Genomic DNA, 6,998 nt, shown 5'->3' on the forward strand with positions numbered 1-6,998 from the left:
GCACGTGGCTTTTCCATGGTGATAGAACTGTTGAGTTGGGGGAGCCATGTCTGAACCCAGCTGTATCTTCAGAGCTGCAGCACTGGCTGCATCCAGGCCTCCCCAGGGCTATGAGGGGGGCTGAGTTGGTGTCACTGTGTGTGGACATGGCATGGAGTGAGAAATGATAGATCGGCAGCCCAGAAAGGTCCTTGGGGAGCTATGTGTCAGGAGGAAGCTTGGGTAAGTTGACCTCAGGAAGTGATCTCATTTTCCCAGCAATAGAGCCCAACAGAACTTGGAACTAAAGTCACCAGGCACCCACTCTGTAGAGAAGTTCCTACTCAGCTCACTTGATTGGAGACAGAGTCACGTTCTGCTGCATCCCAATATCCCGAGGCCACAGACCCCGGAAAGCCCGCAGCGAGGGGCTTAACCAACGCTGCCAGCGCTGGGTCATGTCTCACCCAAGGCGCCTCTGGACTTTTGGCCAGAGAGACCCAAAGGTAACACAGGGAGGCCCAGGGCAGGCCCGCCCAGGCCAGGCCACCACTCTGATCCCACCCAGGTATCCCGACGGCCCCGTCCTGGCTGGTGGAGGTGGAGCAGTCAATTTGGGGATGGGTTTCTGCCCAAAGCAAGAGCAGTTCAGAGGCCTGGTGGGCCGGTCACATCCACAGCCCAGGGCAAAGCTGGCTGGCTGGGATGTGGAGAGCCAGGGAAGGGTCCTGCTGCCCAAGGTGGAGCCCATGCATTCTGGGTATGTCTTTTCCCTCCCGGGTGTCTGAGCTGAACAAGGTCTCGGTCTGATCTGTCAGCAGAGGGTCGAGTGGACAGAAGCAGGAGTGTTCCTGGCCGGGCAGGGCTCTGAGGCTTCCAGGCCGGGTCAGCTGCTGGTCACTGTCATTGCAGAGCTAGATACCACATATTGAACAGCAGCTGATGAATAAGAAAACCAACGCCCCCTCCCCCAAGTGAAGGGCTGATGTGCCGCTCTTCTGAGGGCCAGCGCAGGATCCAGGTGTGTCTGGATATGGCAGGGTCCCCTCCACCGTGGCCCACAAATCAGTGGGGCACGCCTCTGACCCAGAGATCACCCAGGGCTCTCCCCTGGTACCTGCCTGTGGATGACGGGTTGCTCAGCACACCCTGCTCTGACATGGAGCACAGTGCCCACCTCGCTGCAAGTCAGGTGGAGGACCAGGAGCCCCCAAAACAGAGCCCGAAGTTCAGGAAGGCAGGGCTGATGCGTGTGTGTAGGTGAGGGAGGGGCGAGGGCTGGGCCACACAAGGAGGTGTACCCAGAAGCTACTGTTGGGACCAGAGAAAAGAATGGCCTCAGACCACCTGTCTGGAAAAATTCAGTCACAGAACACATCCTGTGGGCACTTTCTGGGTGGGAGCTGTCTGGAAAGCTCTGGGAAGTTTTCTGTCCTTGAAGAGGCACATGGAAAGGGAGGCAGGTGGGTAAATTTTTCCTCTCACACAGCATGAGCTCTTCCACAAGACTTAAATCTCTCTCCACATCCAATAGTTACAGAGGAGGCAGGGGCAGGGGAAGATGTCAGAGACCAAAAAAGGATGATCTGGATCCAGCAGGAGACCGCGAGTTCCCTCCTGCCGCTCCTGCAACTCCTCCTGAACCTGCATCTGCAGCTGGACTGCTGGACAATGGAGAAACAGTTCAGGCATCACCACCAACTGGGGTAGAGCCCCCTCTGCACCCACCCACACCTTCTTCTCCAAAATGTTCTCCAAATTCCCACTATCATTCCCCTCCCCCTCCCAAACTTGACTTCCCTTCCTCTGGAGATGTTTTTGTTTGGTTTTCTTTAGTTTCCTTTGTTTGTTTCACTTCATTTATGGCAAGGTTTATTTTTCTTTTTGGAGTTTCATTAATAAAATATAGACTTTTCCCCTTTTAAATTGTGCAACTGAGGAGCATTAGAGGCATTCACAATGTTGTGCGACCATCACTACCATCTAGTTTCATACTATTTCTTTCCTCAAAGTGAAACCTTGGATCCAGAGCGCGCACTCCCCTCCCTCCTCACCCAGCTCCTGACAACACCAAGTCCTCTTTCTCTCTGAGTGTCTTTAACTCTCCTTGGTGTTCCCTGTCAATGAAACTTTAAAAAAGTTTTCTTTTGTCCCTGCCCACTTGTTTTTAGCTGGGGCTGGGGATTTTTTTTGTTTTCACTTGAAACAGCATTTTTATCATTTTAAGGGGATATCCAGGGGGATTAAAGATGTGATGTACAAAATGAAGCCCTTTTAGTAACTCTGTGCATAATCTCAGGGTAGACACTGCTGTTCCCCCTGTGACACCACAGCCAGAAGACATAAGGGAGATGCTTAGCTCTTCCTGTGGCAAAAACAAAACCAATCAAAAAAATTAGCAAAAGCCCAGAAAAACTGCTTGAAAGTGAGACCACAACCTGAAAAAAGCATTCCTCATAACCCAAGGTTGGAGAAAGGATTCCCATCCCTGTAGTCCAAAATCCTTTCGAAACGCAGTGTTCTAAACAGAAACAGAACAGACATGGGCAGTTCCAATGAGAGGCAATGCAGGTGGCCAGTGTGTGTTAGAGATGCTTGACCTCTCAGGTGAGAACACAGGCAGAAGGAAACTGCAGAGAGAGCACCGGTCACCATCACACTGGCGGGTCTTTAGTCAGGTGACAACCAGCCCTGGTGACAATGTAAGCAGGCAGAGGCTCCAGCAGATCCCCTGGAGGGAAGAGAGAAGGGACACTCCTCTTCAGGAGAACAGGGTGCAGGACGCATCAAAGGGCCACAGATGCAGCTCTTCCCCAGAAGTTCTGATCCTTACAGTTCATCCCACTAAAATCCTTACACACCTATTCAAAGATGCCTTTTCAAGGGTGATCATCACAGCACTGGTTGAAACAGTCTGAATTAAAGCAATACTAATGTTGATGAAGAGTGTATGGGGTCCATTTTTTCTGGTTCATGTGGATGAATGAATGCTGTGCAGTTGGAAAAGTGGGTGTCTGGTCTCAACCCAATGTCAAGGGAGGCCTCAGGGTGGAAGTATGCAGACCCACTGTCTGCACCCAGGGTCCCATCTGCATGACCACATATGTGTGAAATCAGTATAGATGTAAACTGATCTGATTGTGAGTGTGAGAGAGACAGAGATGGAGAAAGACATACTGAGAGACACAGAGACTGAGACATAAGAACCAAATCATTCATGATAGTCACCTCTGTGGGTGGGAATTACAAATCTCTTCTCTTTTAGGCAATATTTCAATTTTTTGTACTGTGTCTATATTATTCTACTAATTCTAAAAGGATTAAAATCCTATCTTAATGTGACCCATTCATTACTCATCTAGTAATTAAAGTACATTAATCCTATTTTAAAAGAATTTAAAGTCTTCTCAGGACGCAGTTCCATGTCAGCTCCGTGGCAGCAGAGGTTCTCCAGGAGGTCGTGTCTCTTCTGAATCAGCATCCAAAGAGGTGAGGAAGAAGTACCAGACTTGGACACTTAAGACTACAATAGATTAGAGATTCTGTTGAGAGAAACTAAGACCTACATTCACAGAGAATAATCTCATATTCATGGAGCAGAAGGCTTCATTCTACTTAGATGACAATAGTCCACGAATAGATCTAAGGATTCAAAGAATGCCTACCCAAATCCCAGGTGGTGTTTTGCAGGAATTGACAATCAATCTAAAATTCATGTGGTAAATCCAGGGGCTCAGAATACATGAGTGAATGTTGAAAAAGAAAACAAAGTTCGAGGAATGGAAAGTCAGATGGAACCCATGGTTAATACAAAAGCACTTTAAGCTGAAGACACCTGAGATTCAATAGATGTAGAAGAAAACCTGTCATGGAAGCCAATTCTCTCCTCTCCCTTTGCCCTATTAAGTTAGGTTGATAAAAAAGCCTTTAACTTTCACCATTTAACATGGTACTTACTTTTCTGGTTGGCTCCTGCTTGTGTATAAATAAACCGTTTGTCTCGTTCATCTCCTCCTTACTTCTGTGTGCCCTTTGGGAGGGACTCTGGATGATGGGGACCTGCTCTTTTCTCACCTTCTTTAGTGACATCTTTTGTCCATGGTGAAGTGCTTAAAACAAAAAGGCTCATTGGTTTTGGGTCAGATTTGGAACATGTAAACCTTTGGAGAACCCCTGGAGGTACAAGGGGGTTCAATACTGCTGGGAGAATTTACTTGTCCAAATACCTAACAAGATACAATTTGCATAGTTGTTTGTTTTTTTTTTTAAAGATTCTTACCCTAAAACAAATACCCTATCAAACCTCTTGGATGATCAAATAGAAAGAAAAAAGAGAATCATGTCTGGCCTAAGAACTCTTCCTTAATAAAATGGAAGGACAGAATCAGATTCAGAGCAAAAAGTAAAATCCATTTATACCATCAACCCTCCCACTCTTTTGTACACTGTCTTCATGTAATCTGCCAGATGGCGCCCTGGAGAAGGCCCTTTGCCCGGAACTCGTGCTCATTTTCAGAGCTCTGCCAAGCATGAGGTTGGTCCCCAGGGCCTGAGAGGGGCTACTTGTGAAATCTTCTCTGCTGAGACCCACCAGACTGAAGGGAACTGTGTGCTCTGAGGGAGAGAGAGCACACCAAGCCTCTGTGGAGGCATCTCTGACATCATTCCAAAGGCACACAGCTCTAACTGTGGGCATGGGAATTTTTGAGTGGCATCTTAGTTGGAAATCTCCTCCTGGATAGAAAGAAGCAGATTCAAGATGTTGCAATTGGATGGGCAGGTCGGCCTCTCGAATTTGTCGATGAGAAGGACACGCAATTCACTGCAGAATTAGGAACACCTATCCCTGCTCTGCTGACTTCATCTACAGAGAAACAGAGACGCGGCTCTAGGGGGAATTAAACACCCACCAACCCTTCTTACCGATGTCAACGTCCCCACTTTATTCTCCTTTCAGGTCTCTGCACAAAAACTGTGGCTCAGCCCCAAATATCACATAACCATCACCCTGAACCACTCTGTGTCTGTGTCCAACTCGAGCATTAAGGCCTGTTACCATTACTGTCAAATCGTGTCCCCCTTTCAGCCCGTCTCCCGCCATCATCCCAGCCCAACCTCGGTGTCTCTCTCCAGGTCAGCAGCACTCTTCCCATTGGCTTCCCATCAGCTTACCTTGCCCTGCTTCCATTGCTTATTCCACAAATATTACCCACAACGGTCTTATTAAATTATGAATCGGATCAAGCTGTTCTGCTTTTCAAAATAATCTCGTAATTTTCCATTGTATTCAGAAGGATATCCAGAGTCCCTACCAAGGCCCTGTGTGATCCGGTCCCTCACCCGTCTCTGCAGCCTCAGTTCTCACCGTTCTGCTCCAGCCCATCTTCAACGCCCAGATGGTCCCCACCAGGACAGCTGTGTTTGTAACTCCAAGTCTCGTACTTACAATTCTCCCGGCCTGGGAGGCTTTTCTTGTCTGTTACCTATGTGGCTTATTCTTTTGCTTCATTCAGGACTTTGTTCAAATTATTTTACCCTCAGAGAGGACTTACCTGACCACATTATTTAAAATAGCACGCACATATTTCCTATTCAATCATTTTCTCTCCTAATATGCTTTATGTTTCTTTCTGGCAATTATTAGAACCTGGCAGTACGTCATATATTAATTTGCTTAGTGGTTTATTGTCTGTCATTCTTACTAGACCTATATTCATGGAACCACAAATAACTTTTAACCAGTAACTTTCAAAACGCCTTTAAATGAATTCTTTTATAAGATGAGAATTTCAGATGCTTCCACGGGTTGCTTAGGGGAAAAAAGAGAAATGATTCAGGTTGAACTAGGTTATTAAGGACCTGGGAGTTGGTTATTTATTTTATACATAGTAGTGTGTATCTGTTAATCCCAAACTCCTAATCTAGCAAAAGACCGAGCTGACTACTATTTTTAAAAGACATTTTTTTCTTTTTAAACTTGGGTTCTTTGAGATCTCTTTTCTTATTTGTTATTTTTCTTTTATTGTAAAGACTTTTTCTTATTATATTTTTACATTGAGGTACTGCGAATTGAACCCAGCATTTACTCTACCCCTTCAACTATACCATCCCCTCCAAAGACAATTATTTTTATACTTTGACAATACCATATTGAATTAAGATTTTTTGTTCCATTTTCCCTTCATAGAGTTTATTACTGAGGGAGAGAGTCAGAGGAAGCCCTGGGCCATCCTTTCCTTCTCAGCGGGTCACTACACAGCAGAGGAGCTTGGCTGTTTCCAGGCCCAGCTCACCTTTCTGCTCTGAGGGCCTACTCAGGCCACTTCTCTAAACAGCGGCATGTTAGAAGCAGCAGAAAGCCAACTAGCGAGCAACAATGACAAAACTGACCCACCTGCAGTTGGACATCATCTGATCTGAAATGACCCTCTTAAAGCTCTTCTTCCTATTAGTGGATGGTTTTCAAAAATATTCCCAAGGAAATGAATCTCACTCTATTTTTCTGGATTTCTTGGGACTTCTATGACTTTAACTGCAGGCTTGATTTTCTGCAGAACATCTGTAGGGAAGCCAGGCAGAACATGTGAACAGACCCTGAAGGTCACGGCTGAGGCCTCCGGTCAAAACATCCTTGTTGTGCAGAGCGTACGTTCATGGGACCATTTTCATGACTGCTGTAATTAGTTCTCATCCAAGTGTCCCACCTAAAATGTTTCTAGATAGAAGGTGGTCTGACGCAGGTGAGCAGTGGGGATGTGGGATGCAGATGGCAGACAGACTGGAAGGAGAGAAGTGAAATGTTTCTTCAGGCTTCAGTTTGGAAGATTTCTGATTTTTATATGGACATTAAAGTTGGTCAGGCCGAAGCACCGTTTGTTCTAAGACGGGGTGATGTACACGTATCCCTACAAATTCTAAAAAATATGTTGAAGCTGGACGTGACAGCCTAGGGGACAGACAGCTTAGAGTGACACCTCCGTTCCAGGCTGCCTATGATCTTGGGCTCACAAAGAGGAAAA

The sequence above is a fragment of the Camelus bactrianus genome, chromosome 2 (assembly GCF_048773025.1).
Source record: "Camelus bactrianus isolate YW-2024 breed Bactrian camel chromosome 2, ASM4877302v1, whole genome shotgun sequence".
Classification (NCBI taxonomy): Eukaryota; Metazoa; Chordata; class Mammalia; order Artiodactyla; family Camelidae; genus Camelus; species Camelus bactrianus.